Raw genomic sequence first — 24126 nt, forward strand, 5'->3', positions numbered from 1 at the left:
CATTAACTGGCTGGCTAGCTAGCTAATGTTACGTGTATGATCTGTGTAGTGATATTATTTGCATTTCAGAGCCATTTGCATTGCTAGTTATAGCCTAATGTTAGCTACGTGCAGATTCATTCAGGGTAGTAACGTTATGAGTTGGGATTAGGGTTCATTCTTTAGCTAGCTAGCTACATGTCGAAACAAAAGACTCCACTATGCAAGTAACTATTTCAATAGAATGTTTTTGATGTCACAGCGACAACTGTCGATAGACGTAGCTGGTAAATTCGCTCTGGCTATCTACTCCGATTTCAGAACACTCTCATCTGAGTGTGCTAGAGAGCAGAATATCTGACAAAATGTACAAATGCTCAACACCCTTTGAATATGGCCGGTGTCAGTAACTTGGCCAAAAAATCGTACTCACATTTTTTGCAGCAGCACAGTTGCAGTCACCAACGCTCTGGATAACATAAAAACAGCCTAACCAGCTCTGCTAGGGTGAGTAAAATGGTCAGAGTGAGCTGTTCTCTCATTTGTGTCTGGAAGTAGCTAGTCAACGTTAGCCAGTTAGCATGGGTGCTTGACTGCTGTTGTTAGGTCAGAACAGTCAAATCAACCCTACTCCTCCGAGATCAAAACGCTCTGAATTTACGAACAGACAATCTGAAAATGCTCTGAGTTTACGAACGCCCAGAGCACACTCTGGCACTCCGTATTCAATTTACAAACACACCCGTACTATAAAACCGCCTTTAGTCTTGACATCTTTGGTTGTTTAGTACATAGCCTCACATGTGAATTCTTAAAGAGATTGGTGGGGCTGAAGCTTAAGAGGGTGTGAACGATGCTGAATGTGTGTAGACAAAGAAGAGTTCTCCTGTAGGTACAGTAGCAAAATATTTAAGGGCCATTTTTTCAAAATCGAGGTTACAAGTTTATCAACTTTCAAAGCAGAATTACTTTCCCATTGTTCCTCAAATGTAGTGTATGATATACCATTTTCTGGCTCCTAGTCTCTACTTTTATCCAATGTAAAAAACACAATTTCTAATTTTGCTACATAAGCAAATTGAGCCGGTCGGTCACATATTGGGAATACAGTGTAATTTGGGATGCATCCCCTGACGGTATCAGTCAGGTGTGTTGATGTTTTTGTGTAGCTCTTCGGGGCTGGAGGATGATTCTGATGCCTGTCTGTCTGTCTGACTGTTTGTATGTCTATCTGGTGTTGGTGTGGGCTGGACTCCTGTTCCTGCTGAACTGAGCCAGTCATCCAGTAGTACTGTTATCAGCTCAGTAGGCACAGGAGGCACAGTCCTCTATAGTGCTCTCTTCCTCTTTCTCCTTCTTCCTTCTTCTTCCCCTTCTCCGTCTTCTCAATATTTTGTTATGAAATGTTGTCTTTCTTGCTGAGACGCACCTGCATCTCTGGGAGGCAAGTCTCTTTCACGCTGTTTGAAATATGAATTGAGAACCTATCATCAACAACAATGCAACAGTACTGTATGTCTCACTGAAAGCGGTTAAGTAAGAACAGTAAGTCTAACATAACATGGCTCTGATTTCTCTCAGTTCCATTCATGCATTCAGCTCCATATTAACAACACCAATAACAAGTCAGAGGTGCTGGAGTCTGGCTGGGGAAACAGTTAGACAGTCCCACACCAGGAATATGGCACCTCACAATAGGCTTATAATAAGATAACAAAGTGAGGTTAACCTAGGATATTAAAGTGAGCAAAGTTAGGTTGACTTCTGGCAATAGAGTGAAAAAAGTTGGGTTTCTCCTTTCTATAAGGTTTTCATTGTGCTTTGATGTGCCCCACTTCCCTCCCATTAGGCTGTAATAAATCAAGCTTAAGATATTGTCACCGATGGTAATTCCTCTCTTTTACAGGCCTTTGATAGTCATTACTCTTTTAACAGGCCCTAAATATAGTCCTTTCCAGGCAGACTCCACATGGCCTTCATTTCTAATTCACACATCTGTCCTCGCTTACAACCGCCATTTTGTTTCAGGAAGAAAAGACGACAGCTCTCCACCTACCTCTTCCCGTCCTTCCACTGACCGCACCACCGCCACATTTGCCTTTCCAGCTCAGTGCGTTCACTCTGATCCATTGGTTGGGATTCAATCAAAAACATGTTATAGAGCAGCACACTGCATTTGCGAAAATCTGGCTATTAAAGGCAATTTCCCAGATATTCTGTGGATTTTGGCGCAAGCATAGTTACCTTTAAAAGTCAAGTGCAATGCTCTTTACGACAACACGACTTTGATTAAATCCCGGGCCATTGATTAGGCTAGTTACTGTCTGAGCTCAATAGTTCAACATCGACAGTTTTCGTTTGTGTACAATGCTCTGTACCGGATCGCACACTCAAATAAGAGATGGCATTGTGCGATCAGGTAGTAGTAATGGCAAAGATCGACCATAGATATTGCTTTAACGAATATGACTTGAACATATTTGTTAGCCGGGATAGAAATTAAGCTAACGGCTAGCCAGAGGCTAGTACTTAAAGGCAGTAGAAAATATGCCCAACTAACCCGCTGACTAGTGGAATGTCTTTTCAAATATCGCAGAGCACAGACTTTGGACCCGGGCTAGCAGAAATTGTGTTCTACTATCCCTGTGGGCCAGTGCCCAAAATCTTTAAAGGTGTACTTTGTGGTACCCACAAATTCATTTGACTCTGGGGAAGTAGATAAAGGACCTCATTGCCAAAATCCTATAGTATCAATTTGAATCCCATCCCTATTTGTTAGTGCTGCTGATTAAATCTTTTTCTAGTTCAAAAAATAGAGGACAAGGAAGAGGAGGAGGAAGATGAGGATAAGGAAGTGGAGGAGGAGGAAGATGGTCCTCCCGGGTCCATGTCATAGTGGCTCACTGAGCAGCAGCATTAGCAGAGCCTGTCTCCTAATTTCTCATTAACACTGTCTCCTGTGTCCCCAGCCCTCCCTATCCCTATCTCCATCAGTCTGCCCAGAGAGAGAGAGAGAGAGATCATAGAGACACGGGAGGAGAAAGAGAATAGAGAAAGAGAGGTGTGGTGAGAGAGAAGAGAGAGGGAGAAACAGAGAATGGGCAGGAGAGCATAACGCAAGGCTCATTAGTAATTGTGCAGCACATCAAACTTATGAAGGAGACTCCAAGTTCGAATTCCCATGGAGCATGCACACACACACACACACACACACACACACACACACACACACACACACACACACACACACATACGTCTAAATTCCTACTGTACATCTCCACTCCAGTGTAGGTAGGGTCTCTTCAGACATGCAGAGACAGGAGAGAGGAATTTATCTTGCATGCAAAGCTGTTCATATGGTTTAGACGTGTGGGGGGGAGGGAAATGGTGTCAGCGCATCCTCTCATTCCACCTCTCTCTCCCTTTATCTCTTTGTCTGGTTCTAGCTGTCATGCTCTCCTCAGGTGCAGAACTTAGCCACTGTGAACAAAGAGGAGATCAATCACTGTTCACCAATCAGCTAAGCTCTGTACCTGGTGGGAGAGAGGTCACTGCCTGTCTGGCAGATAGATACACACACCAGATTAAAAAGATTGCTAGCCAAAACGGTATTGTGTTTAGCCCTCGGCATAAGAAGACTTGACTTTGTCAATGGTGATTTTGAAAAGGCAAACTGTAGTAAATGTTTCAATAGTAATTTAAAAGGGTTTATGTAGGAAATGAAGAAGGATCAGGCGCAATTCCGCAGTGACACAATACTACACACACAAATGGCAGTAGTAATTCAATAGGGATTGAGTAGGCATACAGCAGTAGTATGTAGTAATTCAATAGGGATTGAGTAGGCATACAGCAGTAGTACATAGTAATTCAATAGGGATTGAGTAGGCATACAGCAGTAGTATGTAGTAATTCAATAGGGATTGAGTAGGCATACAGCAGTAGTACGTAGTAATTCAATAGTGAACGTGTTTGAATTGTGTAGGTTTTAAGTAGTAGATACCTAAAAGCTCATCATTAAGGGAGAATTATGTAGTGATATGAGTAGGAAATAGTAGTGAAATATCCCAATTTCTCCCTCATTACTACTTAAATTACTACGTAAATCAATACTGGTCTACTACACATCGCAATAGCAATCAAGTAGTAAAACCAGTAGGTTTTGTGTAGATCTTGTGTAGTGATGGGGAGTAATTCAGTAGTACAGTACATTTTCATGAAGGTGGGCTGAACATAGACCGCCACATAGAGACATGTGCTCAAAAAGTTTCCACCCCTGCCCCTCTCCCCTGTGTGGGGCCTCTCATCCTCGTCATGCACACCACACACCCTCCCAGATCATCATGTCTTATTTGACTTTATTATTGTGGGCGGCTGAGTGGTGGAGCCTCTAGTTGTCATGGCAACCGGCAGGGTCTGGTCTGGGTGGTAATCCCTGGCAATGTGATTTTATCTTAAGGCACAAATCAGCACGCCAGGAACCCTCCCAGAGCAGACATGAAAGACCAGGAGACTCTCTTTTCCTCTCTTCTCTTTCTCTCCCTCTTTTTTTATTTTCCTCTTTCTCTCTCTTATTCTCTCTCTCTCTTTTCCTCTCTATCCCTAACTTAGCGTACCAGGAATCCTGACATTAAAGGCGATACATGAAAGGCCAAACCTGTGGATCTCTCTCTCCCTCTCTATCTTTCTCTCCCACTTTCTCTCCCCCTCTCCTCCTCTCCTCCTCTCCCATTCGCTATGCTCCACCACACCGATGATATGCCCCTCATTAAGCGGATCAGGAGGGATTCCACAGGCATGTACAGGGGGAAGAAAAGAGACAGAGAGGGAGGGGAGGGGAGGAAAGAGGGGGTGAGTTCATCTCTACCCCCATGTTTTAAAAACAAAGTGCAGGAAAAGTTATCTTGGACTGGCAGTCTGACAGACAGGCAGACAGACAGACAAGCAGAAAGGCAGGCAGGCAGGCATACAGGCAGACAGGCATGTTATTGTAGCCCTAGTCTCTTCCTTCTTCTTTGGTGTAGTGTGTTACCTTTTAGTCAGAGACATGAACAAGTCAATACAAAGAAATTGATTAAGTCAAAACGAATGGTTCTCTGTCCCCAGGTTTGGAGTTTGTGAGAACTGCAGCAGACTCTATTCTATTCTACTATATTCTATTCTAGGCCTGTACTGAAGCTGGAATTATATGTGGATTCGTACTGAGGAAAGTGAGTGATGATGGCCAGACAGTAGTGGACAGAGACAGAGCCACAGCGACAGGAAGGGCCAACGGCTTGTGGCCCCAGATGAGTGTGCGTGTAAAGTGATTTATCTGAGTAGAGACAGACAGAGCACTCGCCTGGAAAACCTTTCTCCACCCCTCTGCACACACAACGCTGCCCTGTGTGTGTGTGTGTGTGTGTGTGTGTGTGTGTGTGTGTGTGTGTGTGTGTGTGTGTGTGTGTGTGTGTGTGTGTGTGTGTGTGTGTGGATGAAAGCACCCTTCTCGTCTTGCTTGGCCACCGCCTGATGAAGGATGTATCTGTATGTCTCTGCATCATCTGGACAAGTACTTAGCAGCACCTCCGGTTATAAGACCATAATGTGTCCCAAATGGTAACAGCCATACGACATATTTAACCACAGATGTAGAGATAGATCTGACAGACATGAATATAGATATCCAGTTGACTAACTGATATTGTAGTGAACACAAATATAAACACAACATGTAAAGTGTTGGTACCATGTTTCATGTGCTGAAATGATCCCAGAAATGTTCTATACGCACAAAAAGCATATTTCTCTCAAATTTTGCGTACACATTTGTTTATATCCCTGTTAGTGAACATGTCTCCTTTGCCAATATAATCCATCTACCTGACAGATGTGGCATATCAAGAAGATGATTAAACAGCATAATCATTACACAGGTGCACCTTGTGCTGGGGACAATAAAAGGCCACTCTAAAATGTCCCGTCTTGTTACACAACACAATGCCACAGATGTCTCAAGTTTGGAAAGTTGTGCTGACTGAAACTGTGGGTTTTCATAACCGAAGAATTGCTGCACAAACTGTCAGAAACCATCTCAGGGAAGCTCATCTGCGTGCTCATCATCCTCACCAGGGTCTTGACCTGACTGCAATTCAGCGCCGTAACCAACTTCAGTGGGCAAATGCTCAGCTTCGATGGCCAATCCCAGTTTCAACTGTACCGGGCAGATGGCAAACATCGTGTAAGGCATCATGTGAGCGATGTCAACATTGTGAACAGAGTGCCCCATGGTGGCGGTGGGGTTAAGGTGTGGGCAGGCATAAGCTAGACAATGAACACAATTGCATTTTATCGATGGCAATTTGAATGCACAGAGATACCGTGACAAGATCCTGAGGCCCATTGTTGTGTCATTCATCCACCGCTATCACCTCATGTTTCAGGATAATAATGCATGGCCCCATGTCGCAAGGATCTCTAAGCAATTCCTGGAAGCTGAAAATGTCCCAGTTCATCCATGGCCTGCATACTCACCAGACATGTTACCCATTGAGCAAGTTTGGGATGCTCTGGATTGACGTGTATGACAGCGTGTTCCAGTTCCAGCCATTAACCAGCAACTTCTCACAGCCACTGAAGAGGAGTGGGACAACATTCCACAGGCCACAATAAACAGCCTGATGAACTCTATGTGAAAGAGATGTGTCACGCTGCATGAGGCAAAGGGTGGTCACACCAGATACTGACTGTTTTTTTGATCCACGCCCCTACCTTTAAAAAAATAAAAGGCATCTGTGACCAATAGATGCATATCTGTATTCACAGTCATGTGAAATCCATAGATTAAAGCTTATTGAATTTGTTTTAATTGACTGATTTCCTTATATGAACTGTAACTCAGTAAAATCTTGAAATTGTTGAATGTCGTGTTTATATTTTTGTTCAGTGTGTATGCAATGGCTAGGGTTTGACATGACTGTGGGTATTACACCATGCAGAACATGTAGATATCCAGAACAAGAACAGTGAATAAACCTCAGTCTCACACCAAAATGAGACGTTCATCCATATTTCTCAAAAAGTTCATTTTGAAGTTGTTCCAAAGGTCAAATCTACAAGTGTGGAAGGTTAAGTTTAGGCATTAACTCAGATTTTTTAATGGTAGGGCTAAGTTAAGCATTAACTCTGACATCTTAAGGTTAAGCATAAACTTAGAATGGTTAAGGTAAGGGTTAAGGTTTGGGATATACTTAAAACAAAAATCTCAAAAACAACTTTCTATCGCTGGTGTCATGACATTGCCCTCTTTGGGTACAGCAAGCACCATCCCCAACCAGACTGCTGTGGTCAGAGTGAGGTCGTAAATTCCTAGGGAAGACCCTGCCTCATGGCCACACAGTATAGAGATAGAGTGAAGTTTCATAGAGAACAAAGGAATTTCTTCCACCTCACAGAACTTGAGGTCCGAACAACATTTATGTTCTGGAGAAGGTATAAAATATCGGTGAAGAATCCAGCTGCAAACTGGTCCGTTTGTTACAACTTGGGGAAGCTCATGGGAGAAGCTCATGGGGGAAGCTCATGTGTGGCCACATTACCATAACACTGTTTATATAATAGCCTCAGATATGAGGTTTACATCTAATTGTTGTATAAGATGAATGAGTGAGGATGAAACTGTTTGTAAAATTGTGTAATGTGATTTTTGGACTGTTTAATGAAGGAAACTCCAGTTCCCTTTTGAGTTTAACTAAATCAGAGGACGGCCCATGAGCCCAGTTAGGGTCAGGCATCCTGGGACAGCCCCTTTTCTGCTATTCCGAATAAAACCCAACTTTGAGAAATTCTCAGTAGACCATGTTTCTCTCAATCACGGGAGGACAAAGGTTGCAGACCATTGCTGAATATTTTAACCATACCACGTGGTGAAACTCTTAGACTATTGATACCGACAGAATAAGAACAAGTCTTTGATATTAATTACTAATCTGCAGCTAGGAATTCGGTATCATTGAACGCGAAGAATGACAACCGCCGAAACATTCATTCTATAACCAAACAAATGAATGTCACTCTGAACGATCCATCCAAACCACAGAGAGAGAGAGAGAGAAAGAGAGAGGACGAAAACTCCAACAGAAACTAACTTTTCAACAGCGATCAAGACGACAATATATATATTGTTTGCAATTGTTCCCAAATGAGTGAGCGTTCATGTGCAAAGGATTAGCATTTAAATTGTTATAATTATTAACTCTGTAATGACTTCTTAGTCGACCCCCACTTCCCTTTTGTCTAACAAGCCGCCATGCCGGTTTAGCCCACTAGGGCATATCTCCCTATCATTTCTTGTAACCATATTTACTGTGTTTGTGTGTGCACTTCTGTGATTGTTTAGTTAGTTAATAAATAAATGATTTAAGACAATTGATGTATGGATGACTCACAGTGAAGACTGGGTTCGTGCAGATAACCAACAATTTACAACGTTTGGAATGAGACTAACGTGAGGTAAAATAAATAATTCATTAATCAGAAGACTATGGATCAGATATGAAAATATCTGAAAGGTTATATTGGGAAATTATAACTTTGTAATCTGAATATTTTCCTTGGTGCCCCGACATCCTAGTTTTATTACAGTTACATGATTAATCAGTTTGATCACGTAATACTAATTACAGAGAATATTTGATCAAAACTATAAGTCTTCAATTTAATGATAGTAAAGACACAACACTGGATTGAACCATGCAACCTTAGACACCAGAGACAGATAGGTACAGCCATCCCCATCCACAACACCCAATCAAAACCGAAACTTCTTCTATCTAACAGCGCTCACTGTTGCCCCTAGTGGCCGGTATCCACATAATCTCCCGACGTCCTCAGACCTCGCTAGATAGTCTGAATGGCCCTCTTTCCTAGGAAAAGCTCTAGTGTCCCTGTTATTGCCCACACTATGAAAATATCTACTCCTTCAGAGTCCTCTCTCTCTCTCTCTCTCTCTCTCTCTCTCTCTCTCTCTCTCTCTCTCTCTCTCTCTCTCTCTCCCTCCCTCCCTCCCTCCCTCCCTCTCTCTCTCTCTCTCTATCTGAATCATACATTTTTGTTCTCTTCCCCTCGCTGGGAGGGAGGTAACTAGTAAACCCCTTGCTGTTATGAGAAGCCTGAGACCACCTTCCCTCCAAGTGGGGGACAGTGCAGTTATACATACAACACACACAAACGCAACACACATACACAGGAATTTCAGAGTAAACACAGTAAAAAGCCGCACAGGGCTAACCGCAGACTAGGTCATCTCATTTCCCCCTCTCTCTGAAAACGCTCACTCTCTCTCCTCCTCTCCTCGTCTGCTATCAGTTTGTTTGAGGAACACATTCCCATATTCCTGCCCTGACAAACACATACTGACAGCGCTCCTGTGAAACCACGGAAAAGGCAGCGTTCCGAGCTTACACACACACACACACACACACACACACACACACACACACATACACAACCGTTCAAAGGTTTTGGGTCACGTAGAAATGTCCTTGTTTTTAAAAGAAAAGCACATTTTTTGTTCATTAAAATAACATCAAATTGATCAGAAATACAGTGTAGACATTGCTAATGTTGTAAATGACTATTGTAGCTGTATACAACTGATTTGTAATGGAATATCTACATAGGCATACAGAGGCCATTTATCAGCAACCATCACTCCTGTGTTCCAATGGCACGTTGTGTTCCATTAAAAATCAGCTGTTTTCAGCTACAATAGTCATTTACAACATTAACAATGTGTATACTGTATTTCTGATCAATTTGATGTTATTCTAATGGACCGAAAATGTGCTTTTCTTTAAAAAACAAGGACATTTCTAAGTGACCCAAAACTTCTGAACGGTAGTGTACGTACACACTAACAGAGCTTGAGGAGGAATGTGTGAGAGAGAGATGGCCAAGTCACTTCAGGCTGGGCAAAATACACCCAACACAAATACTTTTTTACAGTATCACTCTCAGAGCAAAATGACGAAACAAGACCCATTACAAACATCTAAACACGGCAGAGGAACTGGAGAAAACTTGGCAATGAAGAGGCAGTACATGTCAGCCCATCTACTGTATTGACGAGATCATACAGAATAGTTTCAAAGGAATATGAGCTCACATCAGCCTGTTCTTTACATAATAGAAAAGGTACCAGAATCACTTGGTACATAAGAATGTTCAGAAACATATAGTACCAATAGTTATGAGAAGGCTCAGCTGGGCGGGTCAGTACCAGTTGTGTGCCAGCTCATACGACCATCTCCTCCACCACTCTGCGAGCTGATTGGTCCTTCTCATTCTGGACCAATGAGAGATAGCGCCTGGCCAGAGCCTGCTGCCCAGAGTCCTCTTGAACCATCAGCTCCCCATACAGATAAACACCCATGGCCTGGAGAAAACACACGCACACACACACATGTACAGTATACATGCAGAACATACAGAAACACACACACATGTACAGTATACATGCAGAACATACAGAAACACACACAACATGTACAGTATACATACAGAACATACAGAAACACACACACATGTACAGTATACATACAGAACATACAGAAACACACACAACATGTACAGTATACATACAGAACATACAGAAACACACACAACATGTTTTTGCACAAGGGTCAGCGTTACATGTTATGTAAGTGAGTGTGTGTGCGCGTGCGTGTGTGTGTGTGTGTGTGTGTGTGTGTGTGTGTGTGTGTGTGTGTGTGTGTGTGTGTGTGTGTTACCTAGTGGTGAATGAGGGAGTGCTCCACATCTCCATAAGCCTGAGAGTATTCGTGTTTGACCAGCAGCTCACACCAGCAATGCCAAACCTGAAAGAAAAACAACAGGCATGCAGATACATGGAAGAGCTCATGAGGGTCGTAGTCTGACACGGAGAATCATTTACTAAGAACAATAAAATATATAACATTTTAGACCAACAATCTTTCTCTCTCTCTGTGTCGTCCGTCCGTCCGTCCGTGTGTGTGTGTGTGTGTGTCTGTAAGAAAAGGCCTGGCCTTTTTCCCAGAGGATCAATGGCAGCTCTGTTGCCACAGTCACCAGAGAGCTCAGAGACTGTCCCTGTCCCCGCCTCCCTCATCATCCCTCCTCATCCTCTCTATGTGTGTCCCTGTGTGTGTGTGTGCAGCCAGGTCACTCCAGACCCAAGGCGATATTCAATGTTCTTCCAGGTCCCCAACACGTCGGGAGATGCTTTCAAAACAGGCCACTAGGTGCAATGGTGAGCGATATTGTCATCAAGAAGGCTTGCTAGGGTGTTGTAGACGAAGATGGAGGATGGGCGTAAACTGCGAGCTTCGGCTCCCAGTGTTCAGCTCCCCTGGACAAACGTCGAATACTGAAGTCAAGCAGTGAGATCTTGTTTGTGCGTGCGTGTGCGTGTGTGTGTGTGTGTGTGTGTGTGTGTGTGTGTGTGTGTGTGTGTGTGTGTGTGTGTGTGTGTGTGTGTGTGTGTGTGTGTCTGTGTGTCTATGTGTGTGTGTGTGTATGCGTGTGTGTGTCTGTGTGTGTGTGTGTGTGTGTGTGTGTGCGCATGTGTGCGTGCGTATGTCTGTGTGTGTGTCTGTGTCTGTGTGTGTGTGTGTGTGCGTGTGTGATGGGAGTGATCTGTGAGTTAAATGATGAGAGGGTATTTTTTTCTCTCCTAGATGATACATTCTCCTCGATGGAAGCAGCAATACTGAGGAGGATTATTTTCCTTCTCATGTCTTGATTGATGTTCCACACACGCCCACACAGATGTATGCACAGACAAACGAGTGCAAACACACGCACACGCTCACACACACACACACACACACCCACACACACACACACACACACACACACACACACACACACACACACACACACACACACACACACACACGCTCACACACACTGTTTTCCCTTCCACCTGTGTTTGGGGGCGTGAGAAACAGTGAGAAACAGAGCTGGGCCACACTCCATTGATAGCAGTGTCTCTGAAAGCACCCTTTACCTCTGGAGCCTCGTAAATAAACATGAGCTTAATTAGGCCTCAGATGGCCTATCTCTCCTTCCACTCTCCTTCTTCTCTATCGCTCAACTCTTTTCCCTCTTCCCTCTGTCATTAACCCCTCTCCCTTCTTATTTCCTTCACTTTCGCTCTGTCTGTCAACATCCCGCCATCTGACATATCATTCATTCACTATCTTTCCGCTCTTCTTTATTTCCCAATTCTCTACCTTCTCTTTCCATTTCTATTTATCATTAGTTCTACAATACACCTCAGAAACTTTATTAGCACACTAGCAACCAGGTGTAATGCTACATCACTTATAACAGGAGGCTATCTTTTTTTTTTTTTTTTTTTTTTTTTTTTTCACCTTTATTTAACCAGGTAGGCTAGTTGAGAACAAGTTCTCATTTGCAACTGCGACCTGGCCAAGATAAGGCATAGCAGTGTGAACAGACAACACAGAGTTACACATGGAGTAAACAATTAACAAGTCAATAACACAGTAGAAAAAAGGGGAGTCTATATATACATTGTGTGCAAAAGGCATGAGAAGGTAGGCAAATAATTACAATTATGCAGATTAACACTGGAGTGATAAATGATCAGATGGTTATGTACAGGTAGAGATATTGGTGTGCAAAAGAGCAGAAAAATAAATAAATAAAAACAGTATGGGGATGAGGTAGGTGAAAATGGGTGGGCTATTTACCAATAGACTATGTACAGCTGCAGCGATCGGTTAGCTGCTCAGATAGCAGATGTTTGAAGTTGGTGAGGGAGATAAAAGTCTCCAACTTCAGCGATTTTTGCAATTTGTTCCAGTCACAGGCAGCAGAGAACTGAGGAGGATTATCTATCTTAGCAACCAGGAGTAATGCTACATTACTTATCCAAGATGGTGTAGCAGTCAGGCGTCTTTGTCTTCGTCTTGTCCTGTCCCGTGTATATATCTTTTCATATCGTTTCTTCTTTGCATATATATATTTTTTTCAATTCTTAACCTCAACTTCAACATACTCTCCTGCAATCCACCTCACCCAATGTGGTATGGATCTGCAATTATCTTTACTTTAGAACCGGAACCCCCAACAGAAGCTAGCCAGCTAACTAGCTACTAGCTAGTAGTCAGGCTAGCCACTGCTAGCGGTCATCAGCTAACCTTTAGCCCGGACATCTCCTGACAGTCTAGCTAGCTGCTATCCGAGTGGCTACTCCTGGCTAACGTCTCTGTCCCAAAAAAAGCACCAAATAGCCTGGAGCTAACCTATGCTAGGCCCATCTCCCAGCTATCTGAATAGGTCCATCAGCCACTCCTTGGTCTACAATACCTATTTTGCCAATTGGCCTGGACCCCTTTTACAACCGATACGGAGCCCCGTTCATCACGACTGGACTACCGACGTAATCCGCCCGAGGGGGTTTTTCAACAGGCTCCTCCGTCGCGACGTCCCCTGAATGCCCATCTGCTAGCCTGCTAGCTGGGGCCCGCTAGCTGTCTAGAGCATACCGGACTGTTAGCTGAAGAGGTCCATCAGCCAATTTCTTGGGCTACTATATATATATTTTGCTAATTGGACTGGATCCTTTTACTACACGGAGCCCTGCTGATCCATCACGACTGGTCTGCCGACATTACTGCACGGGGGGGCTACAACAGACTTCATCCGTCACGACGTCCCTCTAAGGATCTTCTGCTAGCCTGCTAGCCCCGGCTCACTAGCTGTCTGAATCGCCATGTCTGCAGCCTGCCTAGCTACTCACTGGACCCTATGATCACTCGGCTATGCATGCCTCTCCCTAATGTCAATATGCCTTGTTCATTGCTGTTTTGGTTAGTGATTAGCAGCCCTGCTCAATATGCATTAGCTAATCATTTTGTTCCACCTCCCACACAGGTGACCTCTCCTGCTTTAAATGGTGTCTCTAGAGACGATACCTCTCTCATCATAGGTTTACCTACACTGTACTCTCATCCTACCATACCTTTGTCTGTACATTATGCCTTGAATCTATTCTACCATGCCCATAAACCTGCTCCTTTTACTCTCTGTTCTGAACTTACTAGATGACTAAGTCTTATAGCCTTTAGCCGTACTCTTATCCTACTCCTCCCCTGTTCCTCTGGTGATGTAGAGGTTAATCCAGGCCCTGCAGTGCCTAGCTCCACTCCCATTCTTCATGCACTCTCATTTGCTGACTTCTGTAACCGTAAAAGCCTTGGTTTCTTGCATGTTAACATTAGAAGCCTCCTCCTAAAGTTTGTTTTATTTACTGCTTTAGCACACTCTGTAGCAGTGTCTGAATCCTGGTTTACGAATGCCACCAAAAACCCTGACATTTCCATCCCTAACTATAACTTTTCCGACAAGATAGAACTGCCAAAGAGGGCGGAGTTGCAATCTACTGCAGAGATAACCTGCAGAGTTCTGTCTTACTATCCAGGTCTGTGCCCAAACAATTTTAGCTTCTACTTTTAAAAATCCACCTTTCCAGAAACAAGTCCCTCACCATTGCCGCTTGCTACAGACCACCTTCTGCCAGCTGTGCCCTGGACACCATATGTGAATTGTTTGCCCCCCATCTATCTTCAGAGCACGTGCTGTTAGGTGACCTAAAAGGGGACATGCTTAACACACCAGCCATCCTACAATCTAAGCTTGATGCCCTCAATCTCACACAAATGATCAATGAACCTACCAGGTACAACCCCAAATCCGTAAACACGGGCATCCTCATATCATTCTAACAAACCTGCCCTCCAAATACACCTCTGCTGTCTTCAACCAGGATCTCAGCAATCACTGCCTGTGTCCGTAATGGGTCTACTGTGAAACGACCACCCCTCATCACTGTCAAACGCTCCCTAAAACACTTCAGCGAGCAGGCCTTTCTAATCGACCTGGCCCGGGTATCCTGGAAGGATATTGACCTCATTCTGCCAGTAGAGGATGCCTGATTATTCTTTAAAAGTGCTATCCTCACCATCTTAAATAAGCATGCCCCATTCAAAAAATGTAGAACCAGGAACAGATATAGCCCTTGATTTACTCCAGACCTGACTTCCCTTGACCAGCACAAAAACATCCTGTGGCGTACTGCATTAGCATCAAATAGCCCCCGCGATATGCAACTTTTCAGGGAAGTTAGGAACCAACATACACAGGCAGTTAGGAAAGCAAAGGCTAGCTTTTTCAAACAGAAATTTGCATCCTGTACCACAAACTCCAAAAAGTTCTTGGACACTGTGAAGACCATGGAGAATAAGAGCACCTCCTCCCAACTGCCACTGCACTGGCGATGTCATTTACAAAATAGCCTCCAACACTCTACTCAGCAAATTGGATTCAGTCTATCACTGTGCCATCCATTTTGTCACCAAAGTCCACTGGCTCCAGGTCATCTATAAGTCTTTGCTAGGTAAAGCTACAGCTTATCTCAGCTCACTGGTCACCATAGCAGCACCCACCCGTAGCACCCGATCCAGCAGGTATATTTCACTGGTCACCCCCAAAGTCAATTCTTCCTTTGGCCGCCTTTCCTTCCAGTTCACTGCTGCCATTGACTGGAACACATTTCAAGAATCACTGAAGCTGGAGACTCATATCTCCCTCACTAACTTTAAGCATCAGCTGACAGAGCAGCTCACAGATCACGGCACATGTACAGAGCCCATCTGTAAATAGCCAATCCAACTACCTCATCCCCATACTGTTATTTATAAAAATAAAAATAAAATGTAAATGGTCCTTTGCACCCCAGTATCTCTACTTGCACATTCATCTTCTGCACATCTATCACTCCAGGGTTTAATTGCCAAATTGTAATTAATTTGCCACTATGGCCTATTTACTGCCTTACCTCCCTTATCATTTGCACATACTGTATATACTTTTCTATTGTGTTATCGACTGTATGTTTGTTGATTCCCATGTGTAACTCTGTGTTGTTGATTGTGGCCAGTTCGCAGTTGTAAATGAGAACTTGTTCTCAACTAGCCTACCTGGTTAAATAAAGGTGAAATTAAAAATAACCAGGCGTAATGCCACATCAATTTTAAAAGGAAGCTATCTATCTTAGCAACCAGGCGTAATGCCAGATCAATTTTAAAAGGAAGCTATCTATTTTAGCAAGCAGGTGTAATACCACATCCCTTATAACAGGAGTCTATCTATCTGAGCAACCAGGTGTAATACCACAACCCTTATAACAGGAGTCTATCTATCTTATCAACCAGGTGTAAAACCACATCCCTTATAACAGTAAGGGAATACCCCCCCTGAAATTGACAAAAAGGAATGGAAACTTATTGGCACCGTACGAAACATATACACGATGTACAATACCACTCAAATGGATGTCATTTCATTCAAATCTGTGTCACACAGCAAAATTCCAAAAGATGGCGAGCGCGCTCCACGGTAAATGTTCATATTGCAAATGCACATCAAGTCAAGTTTTGAACATGTGATTTTTTTTTTCAAAAACATAGCACCCCCTTAAAAAAGTGCTTTCTGGACCGTCTTTCAAAAAGATTTCGATTTTTTTTGTTAATTACATATGTATAAGAACTGTATGAACATACTTTTGTCATATTTTATTGTCATATGTTTTTTAATTGTCTATAAGGCATATGTTTTGTCCATTTGCAATATGATTTCATAGGAAGTCAAAAGTAAAAGTCAAAAGTCAGTGAACCATTGCCAAATGCCATAAGAAATGTCCAAATGTAAAATGAAAGTATTGAAAGTGCCAAATCAGGATGTTATGTCCATTTGCCATGTACAAAGTCAGTGAACCATGTCCAAATAGCATTTATACTGCACAAATGATATATAGCACTATGTTAAGCCATGAATCAACCTAGATGGTCTATTTGTCATGTATGATGAGGGAGAAGTGGGACTCTGTTGTTTTTAATGATTTTTTTTTAAACGTCCAAAATGACCAGGGGCGCTGCCTATTGGATGGACACGGGTGGGGTATGCTCCCTACCCAACCGTAGACCCCTTGCACCCCCCTAAAGGCATTAAAAAATATATTTTTTCAAATGTGCTCCTGGTAACCCATTCCAATCACCAGGTGCACGGCTGTGGGCATTTACCATCACAAATTTGACATGCTCAAAAATAATGCAGAAATGAAAAATTGACTGGCCCGATGAACTCGGGATGGCCAGGCAGTGATAGTGGTTCCTCTCCATTGCTCGTTGTGTGGATTTCATCATGTCCATTTGGTAATGTTTTTTCACTGTTGAATCTTATTGCAAATATACTGTCCATTTGCAATATGTTTCAATAGGCATTTTCCATCACAAATTTGACATGCTCAAAATTGACTGGCCCGATGAACTCGGGATGGCCGGGCAGTGATAGTGGTTCCTCTCCATGGGTGGGGGGGTTCTCCCTACCCAACTGTGGACGCTTTGCACCCCCCTAAAGGCATTCAAAAACGTTTTTTAAAATGTGCTCCTGGTAACCCGTTCCAATCACCAGGCGCCCGGCTGTCCATTTGCAATATTTTTCAATGGGCATTTACCATCACGAATTTGACATGCTCAAAAAAACTGCAGGAATGCGAAATTGACTGGCCCGATGAACTCGGGATGGCCGGGCAGTGATTCTGGTTCCTCTCCATCGCTCTTTGGTGTTGATTTCAGAATGTCAATTTGGTGATGGTCTATCACTGTTTAAACATATGGCAAATGGACAAAAGTCAGCCAGCAAGTCACCGTCCATCAGTCAATTAGATATCATTCTGACACCAAACTGATACAAGATGACACCACACCCACTTTTTCCAACTCGTTTAGAAGCCAACTATCACATATTTCAGAGCAGGCCCAAAATTCACAGCGTCTAAACCATAATAAAAACATAAAACACATAGTTACGTTCTAGCTGCGGGTCCAGTTCTAACATTATGTGTAGGCCTAGCTGAGGCAACCCCAAATCCCAAGTTCCGAATCCCAAGAGATTATGGCAATGCCATTGCAGGCTTTGTGTGTCTTTAAGCCCCGCACTGTGTCACTCCATCCTTGCTGTGTGTGAGTGTGAGAGAGAGTTTTTTCTTTGACATCTGTTGGGAGAAATGACTGATTTACAGTTCATGAGAGTTGCCTAAACACATATGAAGTTTTGGAAACATCTGACCTTTTTAGCCCTTCGAAACTGCCACTCTGACCCCAATTTAAGGCACTTCTGGTTGGCACAGGAAGCTAAAAGAAAATATATATCCTGATTGGGGTGTCCTCTTACAGAATCCCAAGTTCAAAGTCTTTACGTTAAGAATTGACTGATCTACACAGGGTTGAATGCAGTGAGTTTCACAAACTGCAGATTTGGTATATCAAAACACATTTAGGGTGAATTTAATCACTTCTGGTTGATCCAGGAAGCTTAGAATCAACACAGGTAGACCTCATAGTGGCTTGATGAATTGTCATCAAAAACAGGTTCATAAGGCATTCATAACCCACATCGGCTTCAGATTGAATTTAGGGGAGCAGGCAATGTATTCCTATGGGGAGAGATGTCATTGTAATCTGTGAGATGAAAAAACCCTGTTTTCACTGTTAATGGTCAATGCCACACGGTCAAGGTTAGGCTTGCACAGATTGAGAGGACCTTAAGAACATTCCTGTGGTTGAATTGTCCTTCTACCCCTAACGGTTCCACCACTGTCCCCCAAAAGCACCTGAAATTTAGGGAAAGGATTCATTTTGGGACTTCTTTTTTACACGGTCGCTGCGCTCAGAGCGAGCTACGGTCAAGCGGGGCATCTCGTTGAACTCGGCACGGCCAAGAGACTATGGGAATGCCATTTTTAGTGTTGATTTCAGTCTGTCATTTTGGTGATGGTTCATCACTGTTTAAACATATTGCAAATGGACAAAAGTCAGCCAGCAAGTCACCATCCATCAGTCAATTAGATATCATTCTGACACCAAACTGATATCATCTGACACCAAACCCACTTTTTCCAACTCATTTAGAAGCCAACTATCACATATTTCAGAGCAGGCCCATAATTCACAGAGCCTTCAGTTGAAACCATAATAAAAACATAAAACACGTAGTTACTTTCAACTGCGGGTCCAGTTCTGACATTATGTGTAGGCCTATGAGGCGACCTGGAATCCCGAGTTTCGGCTCGATAGGTCATTCGATGCCCGAGCAACGACCTTGATTGTTGCTGACAATCCACTTTTTCCAGGCTATGAGCTATCGGACAGAAACGTTGGTGTCTGTCTCTATGGGCCGAGGTGGTTTCAGTGCACCTAGTCTTGCGACTTTTCTAAATGTCGTCATTTTCATGATGGTCAAAATGAATTGAAGTTATTGTAAATGTACGTGGCTGTTTCTCGGTCTGAGAACCTTCTAGAGCCACATAACTCACCGTGCACTATCAACTTGAGCTCTAGAACAGGTTTCTAAAGTTCACAGCTCTAGGTCTGACTGTTCTTTGATAGTTCGAACGAAGGTAACTATTGCAGGCTTTGTGTGTCTCTAAGCCCCACACTGTGTCACTCCATCCTTGCTGTGTGTGTGTGTGAGTTTTTCTTGGAAATCTGATGGAATAAATTACTGATTTACAGTTCCTGAGGGTTGCCTAATCACACATATGAAGTTTTGAAAAGATCTGACCTTTTTTAACCATTCAAAACAGCACCTATGACCCCAATTTAAGGCACTTCCGGTTGACACAGAAAGCTGAAAGTGAACACATATCCTCTTTGGCGTAGGCTCTTACACAATTTTGAGTTTTAAGTCTTTACGTTAAGAACTGACTGATTTACAAAGGGTTGAATGAGTGTGTGGGATTTCAGAAAATCACAGAAATCTCGCAGAGCTCCGAAATCTACCTTATTGGATTCATCTGAACATGCCACAACTGGATCTGTAACTTTTTTTTTTTTTTTTGTATTTTTTGGAGCATCACCAATTGTACATTGTACATTTTCTCTTAAATTACTATATATAAATGGATGGTTCTTTTTTTCCTGAAACCGTAGGTTCATGTACTTTGACATGAAGCAGTCAAATTAGCGCTCTATTTTCATTTTTGACATTTAATCCCAGAAAAATGTTCTTAACTCAAAAAACGTTGAGGCCTAGACACCATCTTTTTCGGGGCTAGCAGCCCATTAGTCCAAACCTATGCTCACCAAGTTTCGTCTTCGAAGTCTTTTCCGTTTAGGAGAAATGGCCATGACGTGATTGGTGATGTTTTGTACATTTGCAATGAGATTCCATTCGCCATCTGGTGGAATTTACCGGATTTAACGCGGAAAAATGACCAAAATGTGAAAATGTTATAAAACGGAAACCGAATGTCCGAGAGACTTCGTCGATGACTTCCCGGAAGATCTGGCCCCGGTGCACGGCCCGCCGCCGTCGGCAAATTTTACAAAAATTTGCGGACGTCTAGTAAGGGACCGTACATTTGCAATATGGAGTAACTCATCGATCATACAGCAAATGCCGAAAAGTGCCCTTTAGCAACCAAAATAAACATAACTTATAACAGGAGTCTATCTGTCTTAGCAAGCAGGTACAATACCACATCCCTTATAAAAGGAGTCTATCTCTCTTAACAAACAGGTGTTATACCACATCCCTTAAAACAGGAGTCTGTCTATCTTAACAACCTGGTGTAATACCACATCACTTACTAACATGCCATTTCAGTTCTATATATTTCTCATTTTCCTTGATCTTTTTTACCTCGCTTTCAATACACACATGCACTCACATTGGCATGAACACACACACCTGTAGGCCTGATGGGGGGGGGGGGGGGGGGGGGGGGGGGGGTAAAAAAGGGGTAAGGGGGAGCTCCAGGGCTCTCCCCAGGAATGCAACCCAGCACATGGAGTTACTGCCGGGGTTACTCAGGGCATCAGAGCAGGGTGGCCTGGATGGCATTCAAACAGATACACAGACAAGTACCCCTAAATACAATAACTGTTGGTCTGAACTCGACAAAAAATGCTGAACATGTTCTTTCCCTAGCTTAAACTGGTAAAGGTCACAGTGAAACAATCTATTGCTGTCTCACGTCTGCATTAGCCATTCATCCATGTTTGTCAGACGTCAAATTTCAAAGTGTTTAAGGTTAAATTTAGGCATTAACTCAGAAATGTTAAGGTAAGGGCATTAACGCTGAATGGTTAATCTAAGGGTTAAGGTTTGGGATAGGCTTAAAACAAAAATATCAAAAACAGCTTTCTATGGCAGGATTCAAACATGTAACCTTTGGCACCAGAGGCCTTAAGATTTAGGTAACAGCGCTCACTTTTCCCCCTAGTGGCTGGTTTCCATGTCATCTCCCGACATCCTAAGACATGGACTTTTAACTTGTAACTTGTAACACATGTGACCTGACTGCACAGTACTCTACATCCTTCTATGTCGGTAGCCATGAATTGCTTTGAAAGGCTGGTCATGGCTCACATCAACACCATCGTCCCAGAAACCCTAGACCCACTCCCAGAAACCCTAGACCCACTCACATACCTCCCCAACAGATCCACAGATGAAGCAACTTCAATCTCACTCCACACTATCCTTTCCAAACCTGGACAAAACGAACACCTATGTGAGAATGCTGTTTATTGACTACTGCTCAGTGTTCAACACCATGGTGCCCACAAAGCTCATCACTAAACTAAGGACCCTGGAACTTAAACACCTCACTCTTCAACTGGATCCTGGACTTCCTGATTGGCCACCACCAGGTGATAAGGGTAGGCAACGACACATCTGCCATGCTGATCCACAACACTGGGGTCCCTCTGGGGTGCGTGGTTAGTCCCCTCCAGTAATCCCTGTTCACCCACAACTGCGTGGCCAAACACGACTCCAACACCACCATTCAATTTGTTGACGACACAACAGTGTTAGGCCTGATCATCAACAACGACGAGACAGCCTGTAGGGAGGACGTCAGAGACCTGGCAGTGTGGTGCCAGGACAACAACCTCTCCCTCAATGTGAGCAAGACAAAGGAGATGATCGTGGACTACAGGAAAAGCCGGGCTGAACAGGCCTCCATTATCATCGACAGGGCTGTAGTGGAGCAGGTCGAGAGTTTCAAGTTCCTTGGTGTCCACATCACCAACAAACTATCATGCTCCAAACACACCAAGACAGTTGTGAAGAGGGCACGACAACAACTTTTCCCTCTCAGGAGACTGAAAAGATTCGTCATTGGTCCCCTGATCCTCAAAAAGTTCTACAGCTGAACCATCGAGAGCATCCTGACCGGTTGCATCACAGCCTGGTATTGCAACTGCTTGGCATCTGACTGTAAGGCACTACAGAGGGTAGTGTGTACGGCCAGTTACATCACTGGGGCCAAGCTTCCTGCCATCCATACTAGGCGTGTTAGAGGAAGGCCCCAAAATTTTCAAAGACTCCAGTCACCCAAGTCATAGACTGTTCTCTCTGCCACCGCACAGCAAGCAGTACCGGAGCGCCAGGTCTAGGACCAAAAAGCTCCTTAACAGCTTCTACGCCAAAGCAATAAGGCTGGTGAACAATTAATCAAATGGCCACCCAGACTATTGACCTCCCCCCAGTGACCCCTAATAACATATACAAATTACTTTGACTAACCTGTACCCCCGCACATTGGCTCGGTACTGGTACCCCCTATGTATAGCCTCATTGTTGTTATTTTATTGTAACTTTTTAAATGTTTTAATTTTATTTTGACTTTAGTTTATTTAGTAAATATCTTAACTCTATTTCTTGAACTGTTTTGTTGGTTAGGGGCTTGTAAGCAAGCATTTCACTGTAAGGTCTACAGCTGTTGTACTTCAGCGCACGTGACAAATAAAATTTGATTTGATTATAAAACGACCCTGCAGGTCTCTCTTCTCCTCTCCTCCTACACATGAGGAGTGTCCTTGGTGTGGTATGGTGTAACATACTTATTTCCTCTCTGGACCCTTCAACCTAGCATGGGCTTCAAGGCCTTCTGTGGTACAATGTGCCCTATGTGCTTGACCGACAGATGGCCGTTACAAACACACACATACACATCTTATCACATGAGACCCACATGAAAGGAAGCTAGCCACAGTCACGCATTCACTCTCAGTACATGCAAACACACTCATTCGTAGGCACAGACATATACTTCCACATGCATTCACACACACATGATCATGATCACTCACACACCTCAAACATAATCACACACGCATGCGTTTAACGTGTTATGGCAGCAATCCTGTTAACGGGATAATTTTATAATCAATCCTCAGGTTGTTTTTAAAATATATAATCGATAATATATCAACTGCAAATGTCTTTATCAGTAGGAGAGGGAAAAGCAATGGCTGTCCAAACTCTGTTGCGCGAGCAAAACTCATGCGACCACTTGACGCGATGTTATCTTTCTGGCTGATTTTTCAAAATAAAAGCCTGAAACTATGTCTGAAGACTGTTGACACCTTGAGGAAGCGATGGGAAAAGGAATCTGGTTGATATCCCTTTAAATGGAGCAGAGCGAGGCTATGGAACCTGGAGTTTTCAAAATAGAAGCCACTTCCTGGTTTGATTTTCCTCAGGGTTTCGCCTGCATTATCAGTTCTGTTATACTCACAGACAATATTTTACACTTTAGAGTGTTTTCTATCCAATACTAATAATAATATGCATATATTAGCAACTGAGACTGAGGAGCTGGCCATTTACAATGGGCACCTTTTCATCCAAGCTACTCAATACTGCCCCTGCAGCCATAAGAAGTTAAACCAGTGCTCTCACACACTATCCTTCACACCACATTAACTGCTCACACATATCTCACACACATTCTACAACACTTACATGGAAGGACAGAGCACTAACCATAACATTGGTTGGTTGGGAAAGGTCCGTAATTAAGCATTTCACTGTTAGTCTACACCTGTTGTTTACGAAACACGCAACAAATACAGTTTGATTTGACAAGCGTGGTGTGTACAGCAGTAGCTATATAGGATGAGCCATGACTAGGATACATTATATACATATAAAATGGGTAAAACTGTATATAAACATTATTAAAGTGACCAGTGTTCAATGACAATGTACATACAGTAGCAGCGGTCTGTACATACAGTAGCAGCA

At 43.2% G+C, this 24126-nt stretch overlaps 1 long non-coding RNA gene across 1 annotated transcript in view; it reads right to left on the reverse strand.

Moving 5' to 3' along the window:
• Positions 1-8501: 8501 nt before the first annotated feature.
• The window catches only part of LOC139389988 (uncharacterized), a 52487-nt gene continuing 36862 nt past the window's right edge, over positions 8502-24126 (reverse strand). The window contains exons 4-5 of the long non-coding RNA XR_011629451.1: positions 10749-10835; positions 8502-10393 (exon numbers count right to left, since the gene is read on the reverse strand). This is a non-coding gene — a long non-coding RNA (uncharacterized lncRNA). The remainder of the gene's footprint in view (positions 10394-10748; positions 10836-24126) is intronic.

This window comes from Oncorhynchus clarkii, chromosome 30 (genome assembly GCF_045791955.1).
Source record: "Oncorhynchus clarkii lewisi isolate Uvic-CL-2024 chromosome 30, UVic_Ocla_1.0, whole genome shotgun sequence".
NCBI lineage: Eukaryota > Metazoa > Chordata > Actinopteri > Salmoniformes > Salmonidae > Oncorhynchus > Oncorhynchus clarkii.